The following is a 17,677-nucleotide window of genomic DNA, read 5'->3' as shown; positions in this document are numbered from 1 at the left end:
CGTAACTCTGGATGGGCTATTTCAATTTGATGCCATGCCTTTTGGCCTTTGTAATGCTCCTGCTACCATTGAAATATTTATAGACACAGTATTACGTGGTCTAAAATGGGAAATATACATTTGCTACCTTGACGATTTTGTGATCCTTGGACGCACGTTTGAAGTACATAACAACCGCCTCAGTCTTGTTCTTAACTGCATCGAAAAAGCTGGGCTGGCTCGAAATTTCGAAAAATTTCGCTTTGGCGAACGTCAAACTTTCGTGCTGGGACACTTAGTCGACAAGGATGGCGTCAGACCCGATCCGTCAGACCCAATTTTGACGAATGCCTTGCTGCTGTTACAAGCACGTTCCCCGACGTGGCTGACTTCCAAAGATAACAACGCAACGATCTCAACCAGGATCCTCTTTTTGCCGCCGCTTGTACCTCCCAACACCCTGCTGGCTTTACGGTTTGAGACAAGTTGCTCTACAAGACTTATTCCAGACCTGGAGCACGTTTTCTTCTAGTTGTCCCTGAGAGCCTTCACTCCAATGTTCTACGTGCTATGCATGACGATGCGCATCCGGTCATTTCGGCTTCATACGAACGCTGCACCGCACGCAGGAACGCTTTCACTGGCCCAAGATGTACAAAACAATGAAGCGTTACGTCGCTAGCTGCGAGACGTGCCAACGTCACAAGCGCCCGGCCACCGCAACACCAGGTCCCCTTCAGCCATTAACACCACCCAGCTTGCCTTTTGAACAAGTAGGAATTGACATTCTGGGTCCGATCCCGTTATGTAACAATAAGAACCTTTGGATAATGAATAATTGTCTGTGTGGATCATCTTATGTGGTATGCCGAAACCGCAGCCATTCCCTCTTATACCGCTGCTTCCGTGGCAGACTTCTTGCTCCACTCCGTGATCCTTCGCCATAGCCCACCGCGTGTTATTATCGGCGACCGTGGTCACCAGTTCACTGCTGATGCCGTTGAAGAATTACGTCACATGTGCATGACACATTTCCGTCATTTCACACCGTATCATTCACAGACAATTGGCCTCGTTGAACGGACAAACAGAACGCTGATCAACATGCTTACCATGTACGTTTCCTCCAATGTCGAGAACTGGGATGACGTGCAGATTTTTATCACGTGCGCGTACAACATGGTGAAACATGAAAAAACAAACTTTATCCCATTTAATTTGCTGGGTACCAGGTTGCCTCTAAGCTCTTTGTACGCTTTATTAGCCTTCATTTACACAAGGGCGTTTCTGTATTGAACACCTTGTGCTTCGCGGAAGAAGCCCACGGAAACGCTTGTCTTCAGGCTCTGGCCCCTCAACGTTGTTGGAAGGAACAATACGACGACCGCCACGAACCAGTATCATTCGAAAAAGGTGACTTGGTGTTGCTTTGAACACCGCAACGCAAGCATAGATTGCGTCAAAAGTTTCTGTCACAATCTTCAGGCTCATTTGTAGTTCTGGAGCAAATTCAGCCAGCTCACCTACGTGATAGCTCGTCTTTTATCCAATGGTCCACGATCAAGCAGAACGCAGCTCACTGACATTGCTCGCATAAAACCTTTCTACACTCCTGTGCATCATAACTCGCCCTATGGGTTTCGTCTGCTTGTGGGGGAATGTAACGGACAAGTGAAAGGCAGAGGAGAGAAGGTATGGAAGAAGAAGAGGCTCGGCAAGATCGCAGTGCACTACCACGAACGACCCTCGCTCACCTTTTGTAAATAGAGCTATTTCATCACAACTCGCTGTAACAATATGCTTTTGTATGGGAAGCGCGAATACGTGCCCGAAATGTGAGATCTCTAAAGATTCATCAAAGTATGAAGTCCCTGAAACTTAATCGTTTTAGCGTGATACGCACACACCAAGTATGTATGTCTCGAGCACCTGCTGAAAAGACCTAATATTTATGAACCTCATTAAAACAAATTCCTATTGTGTTTTGGATCGTCTATTTGAGACTTCACGAAGTACTTCCACGCCATAGCAGCTGATTCGTTGTCATTAGCCGCATTGAAAATTATAATTCACTCTGAAAACGGCTACCCAGCCAAGACGCATTTTTCAATGGAATTGTTCAGAGCGAATGTGAGGCGTCTCGCTCCAGCGCGCGCTCGTCATTTAACCTCACTGCCAGAAGAGTGACCTCATGCCTCAGCTTCGCACATGCTCGCACGTACTGTTCTTGAGATCAGCGCCCAATATTATCATACATTGATGAGCACACAACATATAAATCAAAGCAGAACGCGAAGACACAAAATTCGCACCAATGCGATGCACGAACCAAGCAAAAAAAGAAGCGTAGCCGTTGCCAGGCAGCCAAACATCACCGTCTGGTGGTACCACAAGTAGGCGCCACGTAAAAAGCTTACATAACGGCTGTCCATGTGGGCTCCCACCACGATTACAACACTAACATTTTCGACGTCGTCGTTGCTCCCGAATCGTCATTCAGTGCCTGAGGCGTGGCCTTGGAACTCGCGGAACACATTGAAGTACTTTCAACGGTACTCTATGGTACTCTATGGTACTCTATTTTATGGTACTCAACAAGCCACTTAGCCTTCTTACGCCTTTTGCGCTCCGAATCGAACAGCTTATTCGTAACGGACGCCGTTTATACAATTCGCGAAAAAAAGAAAAAAACATTGTATCAAGCAACATAATAAACGCCCTATCTCGCATTAAAAATTTGATGTCACTGGTCACTTTACCTTTCTCATATCTATTGCAAATGCCAATAAATCCAACGGGGATGAACCAAAGTATTAGGGGTCGATTTTTGTGCCTTCAAAGGGCCCCTAAACTACCCAGCGGTCGAAATTTAGTTGAGGTGTGGAAGTTTTGCTCCAAGTTACAAGTAGCGCGTTGCCGCAAGAATTTTCCGAAACGGTGTGGTAATGGCAGAGTTATACGCGTTAAATGATCGAAACGCGACGATTGCTTCTTTCCCTATTTCCTGCGCTACCCTCTTTTAAAACCAATTGGGCCCTCCTCGCTGAGTCAGCTGAGTGCCCTTCCTCATCTCGCATGACATACGTCACCACTGACACGCTCTCCGAGACAGCTTCTACTTCCGGTTGCCGCGATCCGCCAATCCGACGCCCCAGCTCCCAATCAACTGCGTTGTGTGTGTCATCTGGGTGCACTGTTCATTGACAAACCGCTGTTGCTGTCGTGCCGGCCCTTGTCCCTACGCTGGCGACTTGGCGGTTGCGCTACGGGCTGCAGATGTCGATTACCAAGCGGCAACACGTCCAAGAACAGCAAGGTGCGCACGAAAAGCTGTTTGCAGAGTGACCGGAAGTCGTCGGTTGTCGTTCGGTCAATCGTAGCATTGAAAGTGGTGACGTCATGAAGTTTCATTGGTGATGTCACACATGTCAGTGGCGGGAGTGGCGGGGACGAGAAAGGAGAAGCTATGGTTTTTTACGAAATTGTGGCGTGCCCGCTCCTGGTTGCGCTGACGCGTGTGTCATCGTTGATCGCGACGGCAGTCTGCACGTGATGCGCTTGTTTACTTGAAATGTTTGGGGAAATATCGGAGGGGGCTCAGGAGTCCTTTAAGACCAACGAGCTGACCATCAGCAGTCCACCGTCCAAATGCCGCATGTACACAGTGTAACTAATTATACGGTCACCAAGCACTTTGTAGAAACAGCGTTGCCAACTACCCGCAACTGGTAAGTAGAGTTATGCGTCATTATACAAACACTAGTACTTAGGCCTTAGAAATCGTTCAAGAGTTGTATAGCTCTACTTTACAGCATGGTGTCCTTTTGCTGTTTCGTAAAAATGCAACCTGAAAGTCAGTCGGAACAACTATATATCACTGTGTAAGTTGTCAGTAGTGCATTGTAAGGATATTCGTTTTGCAAATCTTAGATTGCGACAGGTATAAACAAAAATATACATCCGCTGCTGGTCTCAGAGTGACAGCGAACCTAATTTTAAAGTAGCGTTGTGTTGCTTGCCTGATTCAGAAAACCTGCGCAATCCAGACAGAGCAAGCTTTCTCTCTGGCCATTTGATATACTCAGTTTGTTTTGCCCTGGTTTGATTTTGCCCCCAATCATTACTGCCTTAGTTATACCTTCTATTTTTTGATGACAAACTTTTATTCCACCCATTTTTCTTAAAGTGTGTATTATAGCATATTAGATGTATTTTTTAAAGGACCAAATGTTTCACTAAATCACTGAATTTCTAGCTTGTTGGGGATGCACACTTCGAAGCACTTTTGTCACATTGGTTTTCATCGAATCTAGGCTATCTTCAGCCGACGGCTCTCTTCTTTTCGAGGTGTGACCTCTACCCTTGATAAACTGATGTAATGGATTACGCAGAATATTATAATTTTCCACATGGTTCTTCTGCCTTTGTACTCGAACGAACTACTGCTGTTCCTCAAGGGCTCTAGGAGTGCATCTTATTGTGTACGTACTCTTTCCAATTCATGCTACAGGTGGAGCATACAATCAAACTCTCCCACTCAATCTAATAACAATGAAGCTATAAAAATAAATCTTCAATAACCCTGATAACGCTACAAATGTTTATTATCGTTTGTACTATATAGAAAAGTCGTCGCTGCTTTAAAACTATTCTAAGAAATTTTGTGTGCGAAACTGGTGATTCGTAACCAGTAACTAAAACTGTATCTCATAATGCTCCTAAGCGCAGAGGTACTATCTATGACTATTTGAAGCAGTGCTAAAGGCATGCACGACGAACATTCTATTCAGTTTTCAGTAGCAGCTTGCTGTGAGTAATTTATGTAAATGTGTCGGAATAGCTTTCTGGCTGAAAAAAAAGTTTATTCTGCAGCGAGGTTGAAATCCTCGACCCTCGGCTTTTCTCGGGATGCTCGCTCTGCAAGTGGAGCTCACCAGAATTTCAGCAGTTCCCAGCATGGGTGTGAATTGTGTGATCAATCATATCGCAGTTTAATTCAATGTTCAATTTCAAGGAATTGGACAAGTAAGGGGTAGTTTCACGTTCTTAAGAGAATGTGGCATTTGTGTTTCGAAGCTTTCAGCCATGAAAGTGGCTGGAAGGTTAAAGCGTATAGTGGTGTTAAAAGGCGATGACCAGCTTAATACGTGCATTTGTGGGTAGTGCGAGTTCAAGCAGAAGCAAGAGAAAGCACTATATTTAGGTTATGCGAATGCAATGGTACTTTACTGAAGGTGTGAAAGAAGACTGTTTCTCGCAATATTGTCGCAAGGAATTAGTAAGAATGGCCGGACTATACAGATGGACACTGATCGGAGATTCAAACATTGCTTTTGTAGTGATTTTAAGAACTGACGTGGGTATTCGTTAGAAATATACGGACAACAGTGATCTAATGTAAAACTATGTAAGTAGGTACTGCACCAACTTTGCAAAGTAGCACAAAAATATTGTTCATTTGTAGATATGGCACGTTACTTCAAACTCAGCTGCAAATGAGCATGCAAATGTGCTTCATAAAATTCACTTCACGCAGCTTGCAGACAAGGTCATTTGCATCGCCAACGTGATTTCGTTACTTATTCAAACCCTCATTATTTCAGATTTTTCGTCAACTCAGAAATATATCAAACAGCATACCATAATACTCAGGTTCCGGGTAACTTGAATAGACAACACAACAATACATAGCATACAGGAAGAGAAGGATAATGGTTTCTTTCATACCTATATATATATATTCATTAGGAATACAATTCAAAATAGTGTATTAGAGAGCCATTCTATACACAATGCTGTACCAACCAGCGTTAGCATTAAAGACTGTATATATTAACTTACTAATGATTTAACATTTATTTATTGTTGCTTTAGAAAATAGTTGCAGAAACAGTCATAAGTGCAACCTTGGAGACAAACAGCTCTGCACACTGGCAGGAGGCAGCATGACTTTCAGGGATTGCAGTAAGTAACTTCAAGCTTTCAGATTTGCATGTGCAAACATGTTATTCAGACACTTAATGGGCTGTTGTATTTAGAACTTTGCTAAAAAAATGGCTGCTGCTTGATATGCAGGCCAAAGATAGTTACGCTAAGCTATGTTTTTTTACAGTGGTAGTCGAAGCACAGGAAGCCAACCGAATGCTATGCCTAGTTACACGTCTATGTTGAAATTCTTGCGCAAGCACAAAGGGACACAAAAAGGGAGACAAATGGGCACCCGTTTGTCTTCCTTGCAGTGTTCCTGTGTGCATGCGCAAACATTTCAAGATGAATATGTTCCAACTAGGCTTAATCGCAGTTTTGCTTTAGTTCCACGTACCCTGCTGCCATCACCCAGTACTGTTGTGTCGTGTAGTTTTTTTTTAGCCTTCCAAAGCCGTCGTGAAAGTTGAACGCGAGACGACAATCACTGCCCCTAAGGCTCGTCGCTGTCGTCTTTCTGCATCCTTCTCACGAAGTTTAGGTCACCGAAGTTGCCGTATATTACCATCATCAGCCTGCCACTTTGCTCACGCATTCTCAGGTTTCCACTTTGACTCTTTTTCAAGCTGGCTGACAATCCCAGGATGGTGTCACGCAGATTGGTGCTTTTCTCACTTAGACCTCGCAGACAATTTCGTCGTGTGGCCATGGCACAACGACTGAACATAAGCAGTTGCCCGCTTTTTTTAGCGGAAAATCACGTACTCAGTCACTTGAAAAAAGTTTGGCGAAGCGTCGTTTTTCATCCGTTCAGTGGTGGGAGAGACGCGCCTAGTCAGCGGTATGCAATGTCAGCAGAAGTGCCACGTGGAGATACAGGGCGAAACTTTCTTTATTACGCCACTAAAACTTTCACTTGGAGTTTAGAAACGGCCCTTATTATCTCAATGTTACATCATCTTGTTAGGTATGTCGTAAAGCCCCCAGAATATGCTTAATTTAGTAAAATGTTGCCTGTAGGACAGGTGCACCTTCTCTACACCTTTTTTAACGGAGAGGAGAATCCGTTTCTTTCTGAGCTTGTACACGGGAGCACAAAAGCCAACGTCACAGTCTTGGCAGTTCATTATTGGTGGGCAACGCATTTCAGCTGTACAGAGATGCCTATATATGGCAGCGCCCAGGAAACTTTTCGTAAAAAAGCTCTCTAGACAAAACCCATCTTTGACAAAGCAACAAACAGTATTTCACTTTGCTCGTCAAGTCAACCACAAAACTCGCAACGTATGGCCTCTGAAAATAAATGGAGACGTATCTTTATTCACTCAATTGTCCCTTAGATCACTGTTTTGTTCCTATTTGTTTTTGTTTTGTTTTTTTACAATCTCTAAGCTATCATTGCATGTTCAATTCTGCATAGAGCAGTAAGCAACCGGCCCTTCATTATGCATACCCTAGGTGGTAAAACATGCCACCTACAAAGCTGGGTCGCTAGGTAATGTAAAATTTTCAGCATTGAGACGACTAAAAGGAGGTTAAATGGAAGACCCCAAACCTACTATTCGCATGAAAAGGCAAACGAACACTCTACTTGTTCTAGATAGGGCGAGCACAAATGTGGGTTGCTTTGTATAATTTGTGCACCTACAGAAACAAGAAAAAATTATTCTGATATAAGGCAGCCGGCATCTTTTCACAAAAAGAAAACGGTATTTGACGCATGTGCGCTTTCAATTAACATTCTTTAAAATAAGTACACCTAAAACTCAGGAAAGAAGAAATCAGATCGAGCTAAAAGTATTGCCACCTGCATTTACTACTCGAAGATGGCAGCTTTGACGCATTTAGAGCTCTCGCAGAACTAAGGCTTTTGAGATTCGTGGCCGTTGTCCGGGTTAGGCATTGCAATGTCCCTTAATCATTAGAAGTGCCTTCACGGTTCCAACTGACTACTCACTTTTCTTTGTGTTTTTGTGTTTTGAATGAGTCATAAAAGTGCACTGCGCATGTTTAGTTTCTAAAGAGTGACGACAGCATGTACAAGTAACATGGTTCTGTGTTTTGACACCATTCGGTTTGAACTGCTTCCCTCGAAGATATTTGCTGAATTCGTCGGCACGTGCATTTACCGCGGATTTGCCTCAGCTGTAGTTTATATATATATATATATATATATATATATATATATATATATATATATATATATATATATATATATATATATTGTGGGCATTTAGTATACGCATCCTCTTCACCGGTACATTATCATCATTATCATGTGTGGCTCATGCATCCCCATCGTTGTCGCGTAGCATCATCATCTTGGCTCATTCATCGTAGCTGTCGGCTGCCGGTTCCTCGGGCCTAATAAAAGGTAATCCAAACCAAGACTTCATACGAGGTGGAGAGTGCTGTTAGATCCCTCGTCATCCTCTCGACCACTCTACCCCCTGGAGCTACGTTCAGGTCGCCGCTTGGCCCAGGTGTCCGGAAATATGTCGCACCAAGATGAGGCCGGTGCTGCAGCCGTTCCCACTCAACCACCGCGTGCCGCGCCCTCTCACGTCATCAACAGCCTCCAGCGTGAGCCCCATCCTTTCGCTGGTATGCGCGGGGAAGATGTGGAAGAATGGCTGGACGATTTCGAACGTGTCGGCGCTGCTAACCGTTGGGATAACGCCTACAAACTCGCTCACGTGTCATTCTACCTCACGGGTGTCGCGAAGACGTGGTTCCTCAACCACTTCATCGACATCCCCGACTGGTCAGCCTTCAAAGATCAGCTTCGTCATGTCTTTGGCACACCGGCTGTTCGTTCGGCTCTCGCAAAGAAAGCTCTCGCGACTCGGAAACAGCACATCGGGGAGTCGTACACATCCTACATCGAGGATGTTCTTTCACTTTGCCGCCGGGTTGACACACCAATGACAGAATCAGACAAGGTGCGCCAGCTTCTTAAGGGGATTGCACCCATCGCATTCAATGCCCTAGCGATCCAAAATCCGGCTACCGTTGCTGACGTTGCGACAACCTGTCAGCGCCTCGAAGAACTTGAGTCTATGCGCCTACAATCAGACAGTGACGCGGCCCGTATTACGACTGATCCAAACCTGCGGGATACGATAAGGGCGATTATACGTGAAGAATTGGAATCAATGGGATTCACACTACCTTCAGTGTGTCCCGTTCAGTCCTCTTCAACGTCATTGCGGGATGTCATCAGGGAAGAGCTCACGTCTATGACCCACATGGCCAACCTGCAGCCCATTGTCTCTCGTACTCTACCATCATTCCCGCACACCGCCGCCGCACCACCAGGCACCGTCAGCTCGACGTCCCCGCCACGAACGTACGCGTCGGTTGCTGCCGCACCTCCCACAAGCTTTCCCACGAGCTTTTCATCACCACCGCGTGAGCCGTCACCTGTCCCTCTGACTTTTCTCTCTCCTGGTGCAGTTAGCGCAAGCTACTACCCTCATCATCGATCGACTCGGCCTACGTGCTATTATTGCGGCTATCGTGGTCACATTGCACGCTTTTGCCGCAAGCGCCAGCAAGACGAGCGCCGAGGATACGACATACGCGAACGAGACTATACCGGAGGAGCCTTGTACCAGGGTCGCCGTTATTCGTCACCGCCGCGTCGATCTCCATCTCCGCGAGCATCGGGTGAACAGCGCAGTAGTCACCGATCAACCCGACGCCGTTCACCGTCGCCTTACCGTCGCTCTCCTTCCCCTCTTCAGCCCGCTTCCCTTACTTCTGATCGGCGTCCGGAAAACTAAGCGATGCAGGTTTTGGAGGACAAACTGCATTCCAACGCAAGACTCCAATTCCTCCAGCGCGCCCCTACAATATGATTGCGGTCACAGTTGAGGGAGTGGACGTTGATGCTTTGGTGGACACTGGGGCTGCGTTTTCTATTATTCGTGCTGATTTGTGTGCCCGTCTTCGAAAAGTCACGACGCCTTATGATGGACCGACACTGGTTACAGCCCAAGGAACAATGATTCGCCCTTCCGCTCTTAGCACTGCCCGTGTACAAATCGACGAAATTCTTCATCATATAGAATTTGCTGTGCTATCCCCGTGCTCCCATGAACTCATTTTAGGCTGGGACTTTCTTTCCTCTGCTTCTGCGGCTATTTGCTGTGCACAACGTGTCGTCCATCTTACTGACACGGACCACTTGCTCAACGACGAAACCTACAGGCCACTTCGACTCATCGCTGCAGTAGACATCGAGTTACCGCCAAACGAACATCAATTAGTGACAGTTTTGTCCAACGACGTCGACTCTAGTGACATTTTGGTCACTCCGTCACCGTATTGCCTTAATAAAGGCATAGTTCTGGCATCAGGTGTGGCTCGCTTCAACAATGGATCAACTGTCCTCGCTGCTACAACACCACACAAGATAAAATTTTACTACCACGGGGCACTACTGTCGCCTGCGTTGCCGATCTGCAGCCTGTTTGCGTTGTGCCTCTTACCCCTGTCTCCTCTAAAGGCCATCCTGCAGATCATGCTGCTTCCTCGGCCTTTACAGCAGCCATCAACAAAGACTTGAATGACTCACAGAAGCAGCAGCTGCTTGATTTGTTGGAAAAGCATGCAAACTCCATTGACGTTCATTCATCCACCCTGGGCCAGACATCTGCTACAGCACATCGTATTCAGACCGACGGAACATCCATTGTGCACCGCCGTCCGTACCGCGTCTCTCTAGCTGAACGAAAAATCATTGAAGAAAACGTAGACGATATGCTGCAACGGGAGATAATCCGATCCTCAACCAGTCCTTGGTCGTCGCCCATCGTTCTGGTACGTAAAAAAGACGGTTCCGTACGATTTTGTGTCGATTACCGAGCACTCAATAAGATCACTAGAAAGGACGTATACCCCATGCCACGCATCGACGACGCCCTAGATTCCTTACAGGGTGCTGAATACTTTTCGAGTCTCGACTTGCATTCAGGCTATTGGCAAATCCCCATGCACGAAGATGATAAAGAAAAGACTGCGTTTGCAACCCCGGACGGCCTATACGAATTCAATGTTATGCCGTTTGGTCTATGCAATGCGCCCGCAACTTTTGAGCGCATGATTGACACCGTGCTGCGTGGCCTGAAATGGAAGACTTGCCTATGTTACCTCGATGACATTGTTGTCTTTTCATCGACGTTTTCTCAACATCTGCAACGCTTGGACGAGGTCCTGACTTGTCTTGCGGGCGCTGGTCTTCAAATTAACACCAAAAAGTGCCATTTCGCCAGCAGATCTATCAAGGTACTCGGTCATATTGTGAGCAAGGACGGAATTCGCCCAGACCCCGATAAAACTGCGGCAGTGCTCCGCTCCCCTCGCCCTGACAAACCAAAAGATTTGCGAAGCTTCCTTGGTCTCGCCTCTTACTTTCGGCGATTCATACAAAACTTTGCCTCCATAGCCGCACCACTTCATAAGCTACTTGCTTCCGGTATGTCCTTTCAGTGGTCTCAGGAATGTGAATCAGCTTTCGACAGGTTGAAGAGTGCCCTCACGACCGACCCTGTACTTGCTCATTTTCACGATGATGCACCGACCTTCCTGCACACAGACGCTAGCGGCCGCGGTTTAGGAGCCATGCGCCTGCAACGCGACAACTCTTTGCGAGAGCGAGTCGTTGCATACGCCAGCCGCGTCCTCTCCGCAGCCGAGAGGAACTACACGATCACCGAGCAGGAGTGCCTCGCCATCGTTTGGTCAGTACAGAAATTTCGTCCATACCTGCATGGCCGCCATTTCACCATTGTGACCGACCACCATGCTTTATGTTGGCTTTCGACACTCAAGAACTTGTCGGGACGCCTCGGACGCTGGATTCTACGCCTCCAAGAATATGATTTTGAGATCGTGTACAAGTGTGGCAGGAAGCATAGTGACGCCGATGCTCTTTCTCGCTGCCCACTTCCAGCGACTCCACTCGGGGTTTCCGCCGTCAATTTGCACAACACGCCCTCGGAGTCCACGTCTACGGCGGTTTCCTCTCTCGCCTCTATGGACCAGCTGCCTTCGGATGACCCGCACGACTTTCCTTCTCGACAGTTGGCTGACCCATACTGTCGACGTATTATAGACTACCTCACTGGCAGTTCCCGTCCACCTAATGCAAGGCTCCGTCGCCAACTCTCGCAATTTAAGCTGGACAACTCGGTGCTGTACCGCAAAATTTACCAACCTGACGGTCAGCGCTGGGTTCCCGTTCTACCCCGATCGCTTCGGTCCGAAGTCCTCAGGGCACTTCATGACCATCCGACTGCTGGTCACCTTGGTTACCATAAAACCTACGATCGCATTCGAAGTCGGTTTTATTGGCCAGGCATTGCCACTAGCGTAGCTCGGTACGTCGGGTCCTGCACTACCTGCCAATGTAGAAAACTACCAACATCTGCTCCCGCCGGTAAACTACAGCCTCTTCCGTGCCCAGCCACACCATTCGAAGTTGTAGGCGTCGATCTTTATGGCCCCCTCCCAGTCAGTGCTGCTGGAAACCGGTGGATAGTAACAGCCATTGACCATTTGACGCGCTACGCCGACACGGCATCCGTTGCAACCGGTTCAGCTTCTGAGATTGCCGATTTCATTCTTCGAGCCATTATACTGCGTCATGGTGCTCCACGTGTGTTGCTCAGTGACCGTGGAAGGGCCTTTCTTTATCAACTAGTGAACGAACTTCTTCAGGCCTCCGGCACAACTCACAAGACTGCCTCTAGTTATCATCCCCAGACTAACGGCCTCACTGAGCGATTCCACCGCACTCTTTCTGACATGATCGCCGCCTATATTCAACCAGACCACAAAAACTGGGACGTTGTTCTACCATTCGTCACTTTCGCCTACAATACGGCCATTCAGCGAACAACCGGCTACTCGCCATTTTACCTAGTTTATGGACGCTCCCCTACTTCTTTCCTGGACGTCTCCTTCTTTACCTGCCAAGCGAATTCGTCTCCATCCTCTTCAGAGGAATACGTTTCACGACTCGCACAGTGCCGCCAACGAGCTCGTATAAACACTGAAGCCCGCCAGGAAGACAGAAAGCTAGTTTATGATGAATCGCATCGTGATGTATCCTTCCAACCTGGAGACGAAGTGCTGCTTTTGACGCCTGTTCGCACACTTGGTTTGTGCGACAAATTTCAGCCTCGGTTTATTGGGTCGTACACAGTTCTTGAAGAGACTTCACCAGTCAATTATCGCGTGACGCCACTTGTAGCCCCAGCAGATCGCCGTTATCGAACTACAGAGGTCGTCCATGTCTCCCGTATGAAGCCCTTCATGCGACGTTCTTTGTCCCCTTGACTTGCCGCGGCCAGGCTGGCCGCTTTCACGTGGGGGGAATTGATGTGGGCATTTAGTATACGCATCCTCTTCACCGGTACATTATCATCATTATCATGTGTGGCTCATGCATCCCCATCGTTGTCGCGTAGCATCATCATCTTGGCTCATTCATCGTAGCTGTCGGCTGCCGGTTCCTCGGGCCTAATAAAAGGTAATCCAAACCAAGACTTCATAATATATATATATATATATATATATATATATATATATGTATATATATATATATATATATGTGTGTGTGTGTGTGTGTGTGTGTGTGTTTGTGTATATTACATTAATCTACAAATGCTCAATTATTTTTACCGTTGTTGATTTTGAGAGCATGGAATTATCTGCTAATAACTTGTGTACCAGTGTAGCTGTAACTGCTTGAAGAACACTGGGTGCTACAGAAGCACTAGAATAATTTGATGCTTTTTACTAGTTTTTATTACTATAATTGCCGATATTCATTGGTCACGAATGTAAGTCAATTGATAACTATGAGTTGCATTTTAAATCAGAAGAGTCACCATACGTGCGAATAAGTACAGTGTTGGCAAGATAGCATTAATTGGCATGTTTTGCAGAAATTTCAGTGTTACTGTCGCGTGTAACGAGAGAAAGTTCAGCGTTGTTCGTCAATAAATATTTCACTTCTATGGAAGTAGATGAAAGAACACGGTAGGCCTCAATGAAAACTGAACTTTGGCTTTCTGCGTAGCAAACACTTTATCTACCAATAAACTAAGCAAGTGCTTTGCGTTGTAAAAAATTGCGATGAAATGTTGTGTAGTAACTGTAATGTCTGTAACGCATGTAATATTTTGTGGCAGTGCTGAAATATTACTATATAGATGTACCTGGCGTTAAATAAATTATTCCTCAAAAAGTGGTCGGCTCGCAGATGACCATCTCATACAAAGTGTGGAACTTTTGAGAAGAAGTGGGTGTTTTGCCATTTTGCAAAATAACGAAGTATGGCAGAGTGGACACTTGACAACTGTGTATCCAGCAAACATTACAGGATATTTTAAACAGCCAACATTAGCACAGAGACATTTTTGTGTGTATGTGGGGGGCGGTGGAAGAAGATCCGCACGAGGCTTGATTACACCATTCAGTACTACTGAATGGTGTAATCAGGCCACCTTTGGAACCTGAACTTGGCAACGTTTAACGCTAGAACCTTATCTAGTGAAGGAAGTCTAGCTGTACTATTCGAGGAGCTAGAGCGTGTTAAATGGGATATAATGGGGCTCAGTGAGGTTAGGAGGACAGATGAGGCCTCTACTGTGCTACAGAATGGGCACGTCCTTTGTTATCGGGGCTTGGCAGACAGAAGAGAACTGGGAGGGGGGTTCCTAATTCACAGAAACATAGCTGGCAACATAGAGGAGTACTATAGCATTATAGAAAGTGTGGTAGGTATTGTAATTAAACTGAATAAAAGATACAAGATGAAGGTAGTGCAGGCTTACGCGCCTATATATAGCCATGATGACGCTTCAGTTGAAAGCTTCTATGAGGGCGTGGAATCGGCAATGAGTAAGGTAAAAACACAGTATACTATAGTGATGGGCAACTTTAACGCAAAGGTAGGGAAGAAGCAGGCTGGAGACCACGCAGTAGGAGATTATGGCATCGGCACTAGAAACGCCAGAGGAGAGCTACTAGTAGAATTCGCAGAACGCAATATTTTTCGGATTTTGAATACTTTCTACCGAAAACGAGAAAACCTCAAGTGGACATGAAGGAGCCCTAATGGCGAAAATAAGAACAAAATAGACTTTATAATGACTGCACACCCAGGAATCGTGCAGGATGGGGAAGTGGTTGGCAAGGTACGATGCAGTGACCATAGAATGGTATGGTCTCGAATTCGCCTAGACTTGAAGAAGGAACGACAGAAACTGATACGCAAGAAGCCGATCAATGAGCTATCACTAAGAGGGAAAGTACAGGAATTCAGTGTGTCGCTGCAGAACAGGTACTCGGCTCTTAGTGAGGAAACCAACCTTAGCGTAGATACAATGAATGATAATCTAACGAGTATCATTACGGAGTGTGCAGCGGAAGTTGGAAGAAGGGTAGTTAGACAGGACACTGGAAAGCTTTTCCAGGAAACGAAGAACCTAATTAAGAAGCGTCAAAGCATGAAAGTGTCAAGTACAACAGACAAAATAGAACTGGCAGAGCTTTTGAAGTTGATTAATAGGCGTAAAGTATGCGATGTAAGAAGGTATAACATGGAGAGAATTGAACACGCTCTGAAAAACGGAGGAAGCGTCAAAGCAGTGAAGAGGAAACTTGGGATAGGCAAAAGTCGGATGTATGCACTAAGGGACAAAAAAGGCAAAATAACTATCAATATGAATAGGATAGTTATAATAGCGGAGGAGTTTTACAGAAATCTGTACAGTAGCCGAGACAACCACGACCTTAATACAATAAGAACTAGCAGAAACCCAGATGACACCCCACCAGTAATAATAGAAGAAGTCAGAAAAGCTTTGGAGAGCATGCAAAGAGGCAAAGCTGCTGGAGAGGATCAGGTAACAACAGATGTGCTGAAAGATGGAGGACAGATTGTGTTAGAAAAACTAGCCACCCTGTTTACGAGGTGTCTCCTGACGGGAAGGGTACCAGAGTCTTGGAAGAACGCTAACATCATCTTATACATAAGAAAGGAGATGACAAGGACTTGAAGAATTACAGGCCGATCAGCTTGCTCTCTGTAGTTTACAAGCTATTTACAGAGGTAATTGCTAACAGAGTAAAGAAAACATTAGAATTCAATCAACCAAAGGAACATGCAGGATTTCGAACAGGCTACTCAGCAATTGACCACATTCATACTATCAATCAGGTAATAGAGAAATGCTCAGAGTATAACCAACCACTATATATAGCCTTCATAGATTACGAAAAGGCGTTTGATTCAGTAGAAATATCAGCCGTCATGCAGACACTGCGGAATCATGGCGTAGATGAAGTATATATAAGCATTCTGGAAGAAATCTACAGGGGATCAACTGCTACCTTAGTGCTTCATAAAGAAAGCAACAGAATACCAATCAAGAAGGGTGTAAGGCAGGGGGACACAATCTCCCCAATGCTATTTACCGCGTGCTTACAGGTGGTTTTCAGAAGCCTAGAATGGGAACAGTTAGAGATAAGAGTTCATGGAGAATACCTTAGTAACCTGCGCTTCGCCGATGACATTGCATTGCTGAGTAACTCAGGTGACGAATTGCAACTCATGATTACGGCGTTAGACAAGGAGAGCAGAAAGGTGGGTCTTAAAATAATCTGCAGAAAATGAAAGTAATGTACAACAACATCGGAAAGGAGCAGCGCTTCGAGATAGGTAATGGTGCACTTGAAGTTGTAAAAGGCTAAGAGTTCTTAGGGCAGGTAATAACCGCAGAGCCTAACCACGAGATTGAATTAACTCGAAGAATAAGAATGAGGTGGAGTACATTCGGCAGCACTCTCAAATTATGAGAGGTAGATTGCCACTATCCCTGAAGAGGAAGGTATGTAACAGCTGTATCTTGCCGGTACTTAGCTACGGAGCAGAAACCTGGAGACTTACAAATAGGGTTCAGCTTAAATTGAGGACGACGCAGCGAGAAATAGAAAAAAAATGGTAGGTGTAACCTTAAGAGAAGAGAAAAGAGCAGAGTGGATTAGGGAACAAACAGGGGTTAAGGATATCATAGTTGAAATAAAGAAGAGGAAATGGACATGGGCCGGGCATGTAGCGCGTAGACAGGATAACCGCTGGTCATTAAGGGTAACTAACTGGATTCCCAGAGAAGGGAAGCGGGTTAGGGGGAGACAGAAGGTTAGGTGGGCAGACGATATTAAGAAGTTTGCGGGTATAAATTGGCAGCAGCAAGCACAGGACCGGGTTAACTGGCGGAACATGGGAGAGGCCTTTGTCCTGCAGTGGACGTAGTCAGGCTGATGATGATGATGATGATGATTATGATGATGATGATGATACGACAACGTTCTTCATGACGCCATCCTCGAAGCCATTGAGTCAGTGGGCCTAGGTGGACCGCTGTATTGTTGGACACGATGTTCTTTACAAGGGCAGACCCTATTTGTGAACAGTGCATATGGTCCTCTCCCAACACTCCACGCTTCGTGGAGTTCTGCAAGGTGGCGTCGGGAGTCTAGCCCTTTTCAACGTCTTACTCATTGGTCTAGTTGAATGACTACCGAATGTGGTCGACCTATCTATGTACGCTGACGACATCTGGGTCTGGGCATCTGGCGTGACAAGATCTCAGGTATGCGCAAGGCTCCAGAAAGTTGCGACGTTGGAATCAGTGTACCTCAATGAACAGGTGGGAAAATCTCGCCATAAAAATGTGCAGATTGCTTTCAGTCGAAC

At 45.9% G+C, this 17,677-nt stretch overlaps 1 long non-coding RNA gene across 1 annotated transcript in view; it reads left to right on the top strand.

The window, feature by feature from the left end:
- The first annotated feature begins 5,852 nt into the window (after positions 1-5,852).
- Positions 5,853-17,677, top strand: part of LOC142790173 (uncharacterized) — a 30,124-nt gene continuing 18,299 nt past the window's right edge. The window contains exon 1 of the long non-coding RNA XR_012889391.1: positions 5,853-5,943. This is a non-coding gene — a long non-coding RNA (uncharacterized LOC142790173). The remainder of the gene's footprint in view (positions 5,944-17,677) is intronic.

The sequence above is a fragment of the Rhipicephalus microplus genome, unplaced genomic scaffold, assembly GCF_043290135.1.
Source record: "Rhipicephalus microplus isolate Deutch F79 unplaced genomic scaffold, USDA_Rmic scaffold_75, whole genome shotgun sequence".
Lineage (NCBI taxonomy): Eukaryota > Metazoa > Arthropoda > Arachnida > Ixodida > Ixodidae > Rhipicephalus > Rhipicephalus microplus.
The sequence above is the reverse complement of the archived record's forward strand: the minus strand, read 5'-3'. Positions and strand labels throughout refer to the sequence as shown.